The sequence below is a fragment of the Dreissena polymorpha genome, chromosome 13, assembly GCF_020536995.1.
Source record: "Dreissena polymorpha isolate Duluth1 chromosome 13, UMN_Dpol_1.0, whole genome shotgun sequence".
Taxonomy (NCBI): Eukaryota; Metazoa; Mollusca; class Bivalvia; order Myida; family Dreissenidae; genus Dreissena; species Dreissena polymorpha.
Genome location: NC_068367.1, coordinates 48,302,235 through 48,318,144, shown reverse-complemented (window position 1 = coordinate 48,318,144; position 15,910 = coordinate 48,302,235). Strand labels below are relative to the sequence as shown.

General features: G+C 36.3%; 1 protein-coding gene across 3 annotated transcripts in view; it reads left to right on the top strand.

The window, feature by feature from the left end:
• Nucleotides 1-15,910, top strand: part of LOC127854804 (ras-associated and pleckstrin homology domains-containing protein 1-like) — a 143,949-nt gene that overhangs the window by 20,508 nt on the left and 107,531 nt on the right. The window contains exons 1-2 of one of the 3 annotated variants that reach the window (XM_052389850.1): nt 2,402-2,769; nt 7,959-8,032. The gene's annotated coding sequence lies outside the window, so the exon portion shown is untranslated. Of the gene's footprint in view, nt 1-2,401; nt 2,770-7,958; nt 8,033-15,910 lie in introns of those variants that run through there. The other 2 variants (XM_052389853.1, XM_052389851.1) reach the window with 2 other exon arrangements.

Below are 15,910 nucleotides of genomic sequence, written 5' to 3'. Positions count from 1 at the left end.
GAGACATATGAAGAAGCTCCACTGTAGTGTCAAAAGATTGGATACATATGAAGAAGCTCCACTGTAAAGTGTCAAAAGATTGGAGATCAGGAGCAGCTGTTCAGATTTGTGGAGTAACTCCTCATAAAATGTCAGTCTCCCTGGAAATAATGTTCATGCTTTGTGAGTCATCCTGTCATTTGTCAAAGACATGTCAGGGTTTCTCTATCCTGCAAGGCAAAACTTGTAGAGATTTATCATTGTTATGAAAGGGGCAAATATTAAAGATTTATTGAGAAAGCATTTGAGCCTTGTTCTGAGAAAACTGGGCTTAATGCATGTGGGTAAAAGTGTCCTCCCAGATTAGCATGTGCAGTCCGCACAGGCTAATTTAGGGACTACACTTTCCGCCTAAACTTGATTTTCGGTCAGGAGGGACTTCCTTGAAACTAAAAAAAACATAAAAGCGGAAAATGTTGTCCCTGACTAGCCTGTGTGGACTGTACAGGCTAATCTAGGACGACACTTTAAGCACATTCATTAAGCCCAATTTTCTCAGAACAAGACACATATTCTTATTGAAGAATGTGGTTAAAAGTTTAACTAAAAAGTCCTTTTTGATACTGTATCCACTGGTTAAAATACCCCAGCAAACGAAACGTGTTGGGGTGTTGGGGTATTGACTGGAATTACCCTGCGTGTAGCTCAGTCAGTTGGTCTGTAGTGCTACATACATGTTCTATGGGTTGCGTACTGGAATGTCAGTTTTCTGCCTTTTAACATGAAATTTTATAGATGTGTTGTTTATACTATGTAGAGTTTGCAAGACATAAATGTCCTGTATTTTTTTGGCAGAGTTATTTGCCCTTGAACTTAACTTAATTTGGATACTTAAGTTAATAATTATACGTATATACGTAATCATGTGGACTTACATTAAATTGTCTATCAATGCTTCGTTTATCAACATGAACTTTATCAATGTGTTTTAATACTGTTAAGAGATGCAATAATATATTTTTGTGTATGATGGGATATGCTTTGCAGAGTTAAATAATGTGCATATGTAAAAATGCAGCATGTTATTACTAAGTACTGTATGTTGCAATTTTGTTTGCACAGTTAATGGGCACTGGAAATTAGGCACGTGTTAGATATTCAATCATTTTGCACATGTGCTTTGGTTGGCAAACAGTTTTCTTTGTATCAAAATCAAAACTTTTCAGGAAGGTTTGTTTATACAATGTAACGTGCCAGATACTATTTTTGTGACATTATGTGTTGTATGTGTTATTGAACTTATGCAATTGATTCAATAAATAAATTAATGTGAAGCTTTTTGTCTTCGTGTGTGATCAATTTGAAGTAGGGGACAATTACATTTCCAGATAAACTTTACATATTCTCAAGTTTTACGTTTACTTGTAATCAGCAGTTGCAGTTATATTTTTCGTCTCCAATTACTGTTCTAGATTTTATTATGTAGCTATTTTATAATTATTTATCATATAGGTTGGTTGTGCTGTGGGCAGACCAACGGCGGTGGCCGGAGTATTGGATTAAAAAAAAAAATTGTTTAAAAAAATCTATAGATTTTGCAGCAACTGGTAATAAGGTGACAAATTAGGAATACACCATATTATATGTAGATAGTATATGCATGTCTAAGTTGTATAAATGGTTACTGACCAAGCAATTTATTTTCTTCTTTATCAAGTATCATAAAACGCCCTATCCCAATATGATGGACAAATTACAATTATGCTTTGCCATCCAAGAATTTCAGCAAAGACTGGCATCTAAAATAACGATGGGTTTGCAATTAAGAACAAAGCAATTAAAAAAATACAAATAGTTCCAAATCTGTAAGTTTCCCAATAGGGAGAAAAAAATCACTGCAGTTTGTAATTAGAATGTTCTGGTCAATCTTAAATATTGTAATAACATCGCGACCAGCATGGGCATTATACAATATAGATATATACTTTCCAAAGCAACTCACTAATTTAAGTTAATTATATAGGTGACAAGATTTAATTAGGTGTAAATTGTTCATGTTAACCTTATGACATTTCAAATTCAAGTGATTACGACACATATACTTATTTTGGACCGTGAGTATAGTCCCTGGGAATTGAAGTGCATGTATTGGTTTCTTGCTATTTATTTCTTCTGAGTTAGCTGAGGCAGACTCCAGTCTGCATGATCATTGATCATCAATAATTCATCTAAATACTTGAACTGGAAGGGTGGGTGGTGAATGTAAAAGCCTCTAAGTGACTATTGGAGAACTCCATGTATTGGAATATAGGAGAGAAATGATACACTATTGGAGAACGGCATGTTCCATGGGAGGTAAATTGAACAGCCTGTCGATGGGAAAACCTGAAATTATAAAATGGGAGGTCAATGGAACAGCCATTGAGACAGTTTCAGAGCCAGAGCACTGTGACTCAGTCAATTTATCGGACTGCATGTTTCCCACTGGACCATAAATTGGAATAGAATAATCCTGTGGCAGTGTAATTGTGGAGAAAATCATTCCTAGATTGGTAGTTATTCACAACTGTTGAGTGGTCTTGGTGATTTTGTCCTGGCTGTGAAGTGTTTCTGTGTGATTTGATACCTACAGGCCTGTCAGCAGTGGAGGTTGTTTCAGTTCTTCTCACCATGTTTGTTTAATGTGTCTGGATTCATTAGTGTAACCAAGTGGCAAGGGAGGAGAGATTTATTAGTATTTTTTTAAGATGGATCTTATTCTATAGCTGCTGTACACCTGAATGTATTTGGGTAAGTTTATAAGTACTACTACTTGTTAGTAAAATGAATATCTTTTAGCATTATGGTGACATCCGGAATATATTTTTCCGCTAGTCTGAAGACCTTAAGTGAAGGCAGCATGGGCAAATCTTCAAATGTGTGTTAAAATTAAGCTTTTTTATTTTAATGAAGCTTACAATATATAATATCCATAATATATTTTTTTCTTGTTTGAAAAAGCATTGTACAAAACATGAGTTTTCAAAGACAAAAAATGCTGATTCATTTCAACCAATTTGGCCCATACTAACAAATGTAGTTGTCTGCAAGTAAGTTCATCCTGTAATGTCATTGGTTGAACATGAAGAGTTGCATGTATGTCCTTGAGCACTGTCATGCACACAAGCAAAAAAAATATTTGAGAAGTCACAGCCATGTTACCCAACAAATAAGGTATTTAATGCAAAGTAAGTTGTATTTTTATGTCTGGCTAGTGCACTTGAATTTGAGACAATATTGCCTCCAATATAAAAATGTGTCCAATATTGTTGCACAGAGGCAGTACTGTACTTCAAGAGTTAACATACCAGCTAACCCATAGTTATGTTGTTTGGCAAGTAACTTGTGTGTATAAGGCAAATATGTTCCAATGGATTTCTTACCAGCATCTTTGAGACAGACATTATACACCTGATAAGCCAGTTATGTATTATCAGTGACTCCTGTTACATTTCGAAAAGAACATAACTTAGTCCAGCTTACAGCTTAGGCAATTTTCTTTTCACCTGCCAGAAGTAACAAACCTGATGATACAGAGTATCACACACAAGGACAGGGTCACCTTATCAGAGGTTAAGGTCACAGTTTAAGGTCAAAGGTCAAATTTTTAGAAATCTGCTGATTGTTAGGAGCATTAAAGTTCTCAAGCATGAATTGTTTTAAAAAGTATTTGACAGAAGTGGCCGGATGTCCCCGGCAAGAACCATGTTAGTTTTTTTTTGTCAAGATCACTGTTGTAGGTCAAAGGTCATAAATACAAATTAATCCTATCAGTTTGAAGGTAGCATAACATTGTAAAGCCATTTATGCCTAGTGGACTCTCCCATCCTTCAAAATTGGATCAATTTATTTCCAAAATTAGGGATGTCTAGTATATTTATTATGCCCCCCTTCAAAGAAGAGGGGGTACATTGTTTTGCTCATGTCAGTCCGTCTGTCCGTCGGTCCGTCCACCAGATGGTTTCCGGATAATAACTCAAGAACGCTTAGGCCTAGGATCATGAAACTTAATAGGTACATTGATCATGACTGTCAGATGACCCCTATTAATTTTCAGGTCACTAGGTCAAAGGTCAAGGTCACAGTGACTGGAAACAGTAAAATGGTTTCATGATCATTGATGATAACTCAAGAATAATTAGGCCTAGGATCATGAAACTTCATAGGTACATTGATCATGACTGGCAGATGACCCCTATTGATTTTCTGGTCACAAGGTCAAAGACCAAGGTCACAGTGACAAAAAACATATTCACACAATGACTGCTACTACAACTGACAGCCCATATGGGGGGCATGCATGTTTTACAAATTGCCCTTGTTTCTATATTAAGAATATTTCTTACAGAAATTCCTTTAAGCAAACAGCGCAGACCTTGATGAGACGCTGCATCATGCGGCATCTCATCTGGGTCTACGCTGTTTGCCAAGGCCTTTTTTCTAGACGCTAGGCATAAATGGGTTAAGCATTTGTTGATTTCAAAATATCTTGGCACAAGTGACAATCATATTATGACACAGTGTTGTGCCCAAGGTCCAGGTCCCTTATAAATGACCATGGTCAAGAGCGTAGTTCAATGTTAAAATGCAACACTTTGTTCTTTGTATAGCTTATTGTCCAGCATGAATGGATTTTTTATTACATTGTACTTTTTGAAGCAGAGTAAATATAACAAATGTCTGTTTAAGTAAATATAATGAAATCCAATCTACACATTAGAGGCATCTCAATTAAGTTAAGTGTGATTATGATAGTGTTATCCATCATGATTAAGGGCAAAGCAGTGCAAAATACAACCAACCATATCAGGACAAGGCCCCTGTTATACTCAAACCCTCTCTGTAGGTGAACATTGTAACTATATACTAGGCCATGGAGAAAGTATTACTAGGTTTCCATAAAGCAGTCTTTTGTCTGTGAAAAATAAATATATAATTGAATGTTGTTTTTGTTGATTTACCGCGCAACATCATTTTTATCCTTTTTGCCATTGTCTGTGCAGAAACTCAAAAAAGCCTGGAGAGATAATTAAATGCCATCAGCTCGAACAATAGTCAGTCAAGACAAATGCATAAATGAAAATGATATCATGCAATACAGACTGAATTTTATAAATTATAAATTTGTAAATTTATGTGCCAAAGAAACAACCAGCGCTTTACTTGTGATGTACTGATTTTGCTTTGCAATAACATTAAGCTGGGGTTCTATGACACAGAAAACTATAAAATATTAATTCCCGAACTTGCACATATGAAAAAAGTAAGCTTCCATCTGAATTATTAATTCAATTCAACAGTGCATGATGGAATTTCTAAATATGGGCTCTCATCGACATGTATTTTTTGGTTTTAATGTCTTGGAAAATTAAGAGCATATTCATAACTATTGAAATGTTATCTCCTGTCTTGTGATTCATCTGATTCATCGTATGATACTGCACATTACTTGGATAGTTTGGTGTTTTGTATAATGTTTAAAGGGGCCTTTTCACAGATTTTGGCATTTTTTAACTTATTCATTAAATGCTTTATATTGATAAATGTAAACATTGGATCGTATAAGCTCCAGTAAAAAATCAAGAATAAAATTTAAAAAAGGAAAAGAACATTGCCCGGAGCAGGTTTCGAACCAGTGACCCCTGGAGTCCTGCCAGAGTACTGAAGTAAAAACGCTTTAGCCTACTGAGCTATTCCGCCGTGTACACATGCTGGACGTATTTTATACCTTATATAAGCAATCTTCGTAGTTTCACAAAATTTAACGACAAAAACAGAACTCTCCAAATTATTCAATCGTTTCGCGTTGCAACGCTTTATAATTTTTATACGCCCGTATAAAATACGGGACGTATTATGTGAAACCCCTTGGCGGGCGGGCGGGCGGCGGGCGGGCGGCGGGCGGCGGGCGGAAGGCATCACTTTGTCCGGACTCTAATTCAAATTGTATTCATCCGATCTTCACCAAACTTGGTCAGCAGTTGCATCTAGTTGATATCTAGGCCAAGTTCGAATATGGGTCATGCCGGGTCAAAAACTAGGTCATAGGGTCAATAAGTGCATTTTCAAAGGGGCCACTTTGTCCGGACTCTATTTCAAATTGTATTCATCAGATCTTCACCAAACTTGGTCAGCAGTTGCATCTAGTTGATATATAGGCCAAGTTCGAATATGGGTCATGCCGGGTCAAAAACTAGGTCATAGGGTCAATTAGTCCATTTTCAACGGCGCCACTTTGTCCGGACTCTAATTCAAATTGTATTCATCCGATCTTCACCAAACTTGGTCAGTAGTTGCATCTAGTTGATATCTAGGTCAAGTCCGAAAATGGGTCATGCTGGGTCAAAAACTAGGTCAAAGGGTCAATTAGTGCATTTTACTTTGTCCGGACTCTAATTCAAATTGTATAAATCTTATCTTCACCAAACTTGGTCAGTAGTTGCATCTAGTTGATATCTAGGCCAAGTTCGAATATGGGTCATGCCAGGTAAAAAACTAGGTCATAGGGTCAATTAGTCCATTTTCAACAGCGCCACTTTGTCCGGACTCTTATTCAAATTGTATTCATCCGATCTTTACCAAACTTGGTCAGTAGTTGCATCTAGTTGATATCTAGGTCAAGTTCGAATATGGGTCATGTCGGGTCAAGAACTAGGTCATAGGGTCAATTAGTGTACACTTATTGATATCAATGCATATATATGAATATATCAGTTATATAAGTTGTTGTTGTTTTTTTTGCTTATTTCCAAAACAAATACATCAATCATCAGTGTATCATCTCCAATGGCACACGAATCGGGAGTATATTGCTCCGTCATGCGGCGCTCTTGTTAGGTTTTAAAATCTTCAAAAGATGCATATAATGGCTATATTAGACCATGGTAAATGTTCAGTATTACTGTTTCCTCACAAATATCATAACTAAAACGAAAATTTGCGAATCTGAAACAACTTTTTTCAATTTTGTCAATTTACCAAAGCGTGAAAAGATCCCTTTAAGTGCCTGGAGACAGACATTTATAGGTAGCTTATATGAATTAAGGAATGCACTTAAATTTCATAACAAATTAAGTGATATGGAAGCTTTTCAGTGTTGAAAAAACATTATCAGACATGATCTTCTTGCATTGTAGTTTAACCCCTTGATATTATTTATGCCCCCCCCCCCCCCCTCCGAATCGAATGATCAGGGGTATATTGTTTTTGGCCTGTCTCACTGCCATTCTGTCTGTCTGTCATTCAGAATGTCACAAAATTTTGACCTTGGTCATAACTTTTGCAATATTGAAGAAAGCAACTTGATATTTGGCATGCATGTGTATCTCATGGAGCTGCACATTTTGAGTCGTGAAAGGTCAAGGTCATCCTTCAAGGTCAAAGATCAAATATATGGCTTCAAGGCGGCGCAGTAGGGGGCATTGTGTTTTCACAAACACAGATCTTGTTTGTTTGGTAATTATAATTTGGTTATTTTATTGAATATAACAGTGTGTTTCATAGTGTTTTTTTATCAGATGCTCAGGCTGTTTAAGTGTTAAGTGAGGGAAGGGTAGCAGTCCTCCAATAATGTGGATTTGTTTTACTTGTATCAAATTACATTATTTGGTGCAGTATTACTCTTAGTGAAAACACTTCATTTTAACTGGATTTTTCCCTAAGAAAAAATACCATTTATACAGAAAGTGCATCCCTGATTAGCCTGTGCTGACTGCACAGGCTAATCTAGGATGGCACTTTACCCACATGCCTTTTAAAGCCCCTTTTTACCAGAGTGAAGCTCATATTTTGTTCTGAGATCAAAATGGTTTGCACATTATGTGTGCATAAGGCAAAAGATCCAAGCCATGTAAATAATAAATGATTACACTCTGAGATGTCAGATGCTGATATTTATGTTTGCTATTACAGTGCTCATGCCTGTTGTTACATTATTTCAGATGGCGTCTGACAGGGGTTTATGGATTTAAAATGTTGATACATTACGGTTTGGATAAGTAATACTGGCTGCAAGGTAAATATAGAACAGTATTGTTGATTTAATATATATGTTTCATACTACAAAACCATCAGTGCCTCCACTACCATCCCCATCATACTATTTCAGGCCTTTTCCTGGCCATTTTGAGGAAAAAAATCAAATTGGGATTTTTTCGCAAGGTTAATCCACTGATTCGGGAAAACAAATTTTATATAACTCTTTATAATAATTCAAAATAGAAGAACAAGATCATATAAATAATAAATTATGGTTATACTTCTTTGTAAATGTTATTGAAATAAACTTGATGTATAATAATCATTAGACATTTCTTTCTTAAAAAAAATTGGGAATTTTTTTTATTTGATTTTTTCTCACCATTTTGCCTTGGGAATCAGTCCGTGTAACGTACTAATCAGTCCGTTTAACGGACTCATAGATAGTACGCCAGGAAAAGGCCTGCATTTATGAAATTGTGACCATCAAAACCTCATACTTAATCAATGCTATTGCCATCACAACAGTGACACCACTCCTTTACTACTCCCTGTACTTTCACACCACCATTTTCATCATTTAAACTAATATTGTAACCAACCACACCACAATAATGAACCATATTACTACTACTCCAACCACTACTTCTACCACTTCTTATAATACCACTACTCTACCCTTTACCCCTTAGATACGTATTTTCATGCATTAGTAGTCCCTTAGAATGTTATATTTAATTTAAGACCTTTCTTACATGTAGGTATAAGTTTTTAAGACTTCATTTCCAACCATTAGATACTGATGAGCAGCAAAGGCATAAAACCTGGACAGACTGCGAGTTACTCAAAGGCTGGTCTGGTTTTATGCTGTTTGCACATAGCCGTTTAACTGACTTTGCATTTGAGTAATGAAATCACTGCTTACTCTGTTACCACCTTAAAAATCCCTTAAACTACTGTAATTATGAAATTGATGGTGCAAAGATTAAAATGTCCTCATAGTTCATTCTATTTCTTCTACATGGAGTCTGTGGGAAAACTAAAACTATAATCTGGACTTTTAGAGAACTTTGTATTAAGGTGTTTAGAGGTGTTTAGTTCTTGTAGAGAATCACACTGAAGAGGGTTATTCAAATACTTGAACTGTAATTTCACATGCAGGAAACTATTTCACACTCAAGCACATAGTTAATATTTCCACTAACCTACATATAACATGCCATTAAGAACACTTTGAAGTGCTCATTAATATTTTTAGTATAGAACATGCAAAAGTAATACATGATTCTTTGTTTTTCCAGAAGGAAGTGACGCTCAAAATTAATATTGTGTGTGTTAAATGGCTCATTTTGATTGCTTACATTTGTCATTTTGACAACAATTATCTAGCGATGGAATTATTTAAAAAAAGGATAGAATTAGCGCCAATACTTTCATTTCCATATGCTTAACTAGTGGGATTCAAACTTGTGCCTAGAATTAATCTTAAACTCTTAATTTAGCTGTGTCATGCAAAAGCGGGTCTTATGTCATATGCGGAAAGCAAGCTCCAGACCAGCCTGTGCAGTCGCTCAGTCAGGTCAGTAGCTACCATGTCTGCTATAACTCTTTCAGTGCAGGAACCCAATTTTGAAGGCCTTTGCAAACAGTTTGGATCCAGATGAGACGCCACAGAAAGTGGCGTCTCATTAGGATCCAAACTGTTTGCTATTCTGATAGTATTCTTTGAAAAAAAACCCGAAGAAAATGCTAATTTAAGAAATTCAGCAGACGACATTTTAGCAGACGACAAATTTCCCAGCATGTAAAGGGATAAAGTCATGCAAGGTTTTGTGATCTCGTGAACAGATTGGGTAGCCCCAGACCAGACTGCGAATTCTCTAGCAACATATCGCATAAGCACTTTTTTTGCATGATGCAGCTCAAGTATGAAACTTTTTACACCTTAGCAGTGTTTTCCATAGTATCCATGCACATGGCGTCTCTTCAAGTACATATATACATTCATAAGGCTCATATCAATTTTATGAATTGTCAAATATTGTGGAACATAACAGAGGCGTATCCAGAAAATTTTCCGAGGGGGGGCTCAACAGGGGAGGGTGCGGGAGGGGTGTCCCCTTCGGTCGTCGAATTTTTTTTTTAATGGCACCTTGAAATGATGCGATTTCCTGCTATCTAATCAGCATTTTGCATGATAAAAGTGCATGTGAAACAAAAAAGAACTTGAGTTCACAAATCAAGTGTGACAGACACACGGACAGACAGACACACAGGGGTAAATCAAATGTCTCTCAAACCACTAAAGTGGTGAGAGACATTATCTTTATCCATAACTTTTTTAACGGAGTTAGATGGGTTGACCTCCTATTTAATCTTGTTGGATATCCTACTAGGTCAACTTAGGTACAACATTAAAATGTTTATGCCCATGTCCCTATGAATGGAAAGCAGGCACACAGCGGACAACCTGTCCTGACCCATTGATGATCTTAGTTTTGTCTTAACAAGTCCTTGGGCACTGATACTCCTTTCACACTCGCATGATGTGACAGGGAACACACATGAAATGGACAAAACAGTGTAAATGGTGGGGTACAGCTGGGAATCACAATGTGCAACAGAGCCCTTAAGGGAAGTAGGTGGGTTGGGTACACGTTTCCACCTAGCCTGCCATAGAAAGTGCAACTCGGCAGGGAGGGACTGAGAGGAAGGGAGATCATCATTGAACCATTCAAGGTTACTAGCACTGACAGGAGAGGAGCACATTTGTTCAGGTATAAACTTCAATCCCATGGCTGCCTTAGTCTGCAAATCATTGAATTGGGTGTCCATTTCGTTCACAAAAGTGTCAACAAAGGGAGTCGTTAGGTTTCTTGTGTAGTTTAACTCGGGTGTTGCTGCCTCGATGTTGTCAGTCGCTTTAAGAAAATGATTTAGTTTCATATAGCAAAGTAATTCTTCATTTTTGAGTCTTTTAATTTTAAAAACTATGGATGAACATCAAAGCAGTTAGCCCGATTTGTAAAAAAAACAAATAAAAAAATAAATAAAATAATTGCCATTCATTAAGTGTGCAGTTGAATTTCACTGGCAATAACTTGTTACTCAAAAGGATTATCACTCTTAAGAGCTAATACCAATTAAATTCATCAAAGAAATTACCGAGAAAATAATAATGATTGTCCATTGTGTTCGTCTAAACTCTTTAATTGCTACAAATTGAAAGATTGTTTTTCACAAGTTTCATGCGGCAGCCATTTGTAAACATTTATCTATAGCTAAATGTATGGATGAATTTCATAAGTTGAATGTATCTTCTTCAGCCAATCAAATAGCGCAGTTTATTACTTACAGTCAATGAAGCGTGCACTTTAGCTGACGAAGGTTAGATCGTCTGTACACATGCCTGGGGGCTATTTCACACAAATCGACAGCTGTTTATGGCTTAATTAGGGACAAATGACAGGAAATACACAAGTGGATTGAAACTGTAAGGGGCTCATTTTTATTAAAAATTGTGTCTAGCCAGCCAGCTGGGGGGGCTTTAGCCCCCTAGCCCCCCACCTAAATACGCCTCTGCATAAAGCAATAACCAGAAATAAGCTGTTATATTAATTTTATGGCCTGGAAAAGGTTGGGCGTATTTTCATTAGTTTATTTCCTAGATGCAATATCAGTTTATGACTTAAAATAAAACACTACCCCATGTTGCACATTAGGGGTGTTAATCATACATGCCATAATTTTTCAGACCAATTCCGGGACATTGAGTTAAATTGTCCGGGACTTTTGCCGATTTTCCGGGACATGTATAAAATGTAGCCATATTTATAGACATATGCATTTTTGGTACGTTTTTTTTTGTTTCGCATCGTAAATTGCAAAAGTTCGAAAGTCTATCCGAAAAACACTTGATCTATTAACGTCAATTAAACATTACTACTTCCGTTACTAGATACAAGCCACGTGTTTTCAGAGTAAGCGTTCTAAACATAGATTGTGACGTCACTGCGTTATTGTTATTAAGACCGGTGTGTAACGCGTCGTTGTTGATACGCCTTTATTCATTTATAACATTTATATAATAAAAAATACAACAATACAGTACCGTTAGATCGTCAACTCAAATCAATTCACAATACATACAACTAATCACAATAACATTTTTATATGCTTACTTTTTTACTCAACTTCTTTGTCGGTTAAACGTGCGAACATAAACTGCTTTTAATTTTTTACTAAGCGATGTTGGACTTCAGATGTGTGAACAACTATCTTTTGCCCTTACGCAGTGGGAAATAATGAGGTAGTAGATTAAATCAATTAACAACCACATTAAACAATGCCGCCTTTTCGGTTTGACCGCGAACGGGAGACAATCGATTTGATAACAGGACCCCTGTTAATTGATCGATTTTGACACGTAGCGTAGTCTGCCTATTCGGGTAGGCATTGTCATGGAGACGCTGCAGATATACACAGATTCGAGGTGCAGTTAAGCCTAAGATAAGGTACATGTATACATGAATTTTGTAAATTCCGGGACATTTGACAGATTTCCGGACAGCGGGACAAGTTCTTCATTTCCGGGACTGTCCCGGACAATCCGGGACGTATGGCATGTATGTGTTAATGCTTCAATAATTACATTATTGGAGCCAGCTCTTGTTTAAGCGATGCTGTAGCTATGGTAACATGATATCTATCAGAAAGCTGGTCATTATTATGCACTAATGCAGCTTGCAGCTAATTTGTTCCTGTTACAAAATCAGCAGGTGCACAGGCTAGGGTGTGATTTCCTTACTATCCTTCCTGATAGTTTCATGTGACCAGATTTAATTAATCTGCCTTATATGCTTAGATATAACTGTATGTTTGCAGTTTAGTCTGTCAAACTTAATTAAGCCACATGCCACAGTCACAGAGATGTCAACATGTATTATGTGAAATTGCAAGGCATTTTTCAGAAAAATAATGAGAAAATCTGCAATATACTTACTGTGAAATATTGCCTACATGTATTGTTTACTTTATATACTGCCATGCATAATCTTTAAAAAGAAAACAAGTTAGGAAATAATAGAGATTTCTTAAACTTGTGGCTATTTTTAAGTAATTCCATGTAAGCATTAATTAATCTGGCACTGGCAGTCTTTGGTCTTGTACAGTGGATTATACAGCACTATTTTAGAATAAAAACTTTATTGTTTTTCTTAATCCTTTTAGATATTGAAATGTCTATAATACAACAGACAAAAACATGGCTGCATGGGATGGTACTGTTATGAATTCCTTCAAGTAAAAATAAAATGAAGGACCCAATTATGTTTTGGTACTAATATTTCTCTATAGTCAGTACAGGTAATATGATCATTTTTATTTCATATCAACCATGGGCTTGGCCTACTGTGGCAATTATTATGCTCTGTTTTGGAGAGCATTATAAACAGGAATGTTCTTGTAAGTGGTGCCATTCACTGGCCAAAACACAAAAGGCAACAAAAGCAACGCAATAATTCATATGGGTCAATGTTTTTAACCATGACTGTACATAAATTACCACTTGGCCATGTGGATAGGTTACAGTCTGCTGTTAATAAAACAGACCTTCTCACAATAGTGTAATTCAAATGTATTTTCTAATTCCCTTGGCTCCAGGATATCACACCATGTAGCATGTTTTCACAATAATGAAGACTAATAAAACAGAATACAGATTGCCTAATTGGTTCATGTTACAAACCTGCTTTTACAAGTCCTCATGTAAAAAGATCCTACATATGTATGTGCCTTGTTCACACAATAATTGTACATGTAGAATGACTCAAGTAGTGCTCATGTGGCAATTAACTTTACATTAGTGGTGTTATGGGTGGATGACTAATATTCTATATGTGAGAAAATTTTTTTATGTCATTTTTTTTCTTTGGGGGGAGGGGTGTTATGTTGGTATGTCCTGTGTATCAGGTGAGGGGGTTTCCTGGGATGCCAGACACAGTGCAGGTTGTGTTTAATTAGTTGAGTGTCTTCAACCATAATTGGGCTAGTCAGTTAGTGTTAGAAATCAGCACCTATCTTATCAAGGATATTTGGTTGTGATAGCTTACCAACAATGGTCAGGGTTCAATTGTCTCTTGAAAACACTTCATTTATACGGGTTCAGTTTCATTACTTTATTTATAAAGTCCTAGAAGTTTCTTTCAGTGTCTTGTATTATGATGTTTTACATTTAAATATTAAAACACATGCGTTCTTAGCAGACTCAGACCAGGAATTGAGTGAGATGATAATAAAATATTATGATATTTTATTATATTTCACGATAATCAAAGATGAGCAAGAAGCACCACAACAAAATTGTTGCATATTTATTGAACATTTCTGCCAAACCCATTATATGCTATATAAGATCGCAAAACAGGCCTCTTAATACAATCTGGCCCACTTTTTGTCCTCAACTCTTGTTCATGATCGTTTATTTTATACAGAAAATAACCGGGTTTTGTTGAAAAAATGTAGGCTTTACCAAAGTGAAGTGCAAAAGCAACTATTTTTAGCTCACCTGAGCCCATTGAGGTGCTCATGGTGAGTTTTGTGAGCGCCTTTTGTCCGTCGTCCGCTGTCCATTGTGCGTTGTGCGGCGTCAACATTTGCCTTCTTAACTCTCTAGAAGCCACATTTATTGTCCAATTTTCATGAAATTTGGTCAGAAGATTGGTCTCAATGATATCTTGGATGAGTACGAAAATGGTTACGTATGCTTGAAAAACATGGCTGCCAAGGGGCGGGGCGGGGCATTTTTTCTTATATGGCTGTATATGGTTATAGTAAAATCTTGTTAACACTCTAGAGGCCACATTTATTGTCTGATCTTCATGAAACTTGGTCAGAAGATTCATCCCAATAATATCTTGGGCGAGTTCGAAAATGTTGCCGGTTGGTTGAAATAGAAAAACATGGCCGCCAGGGGGCGGGGCATTTTTTCTTTTATGGCTAAAGTAAAATCTTGTTAACACTCTAGAGGCAACATTTATTTTCCGATCTTCATGAAACTTGGTCAGAAGATTTGTCCCAAAAATATCTTGTTATCTCAGGTGAGCGACTTTGGACCTTTCAGGCCCTCTTGTTAAGAAATTCTGATTGAGGGCAAAATAGACAATGCAAGACACATTTAATTTTTCATTGATGATTTTCTGGTGTGGCAAACATCACATCTTATGAATTGGTTGTGGTATCAGTCATTAATAATAGATCATTGATATGATATGTTACTTTCACTAAAGTACAACCTAATCCCTGCACAAAGTTCAAGGACGGTTGAATAAATATGAATATAATAATAGGAACTGTTCAGGTGTGCTGCTTAATTTGGAAGAAAGCAAGACACTTGTTGATTTTGTGATCAACAGGTCCAAGGTCACGTTAACTGCTAGTTGCTTGTAAAATGTCAACTTTGTACCTGGTTTTGTTTCTTCGGGATGTCTAGGGAAAGCTTTGATCTATGATCATCAAAGTTAGTATGCTGGTTTCTTGGGAGACAAGGAAGATTACTCTAATTGATTTTTAGGTCAAGGTCATTATAGAGCCTTATACCATCAAAATTGTTAAAGCGGGTATATACGATCTTATCAAATATTTAGTAATAAATATAAAATGTGTAAAAAACTTATTATACATATATTTCAATATAAACTAAAATAAAAGTTAAGAAGAACATGTGTCGAAAAATGCTAAAAAAGCCAGATATTTAATTCTGAAATCGAAAAAGGCTGTACAGCCGAATTCGCCAGCATGTATATCATGCATGTACGATGTGAATCTAAATTTAGTTTAACGGTTCATTTGAAATTCCTGCAGCGATATCGATTCATACGACACATGAACACTTACAAAAAAGACGAATGCATCGGTT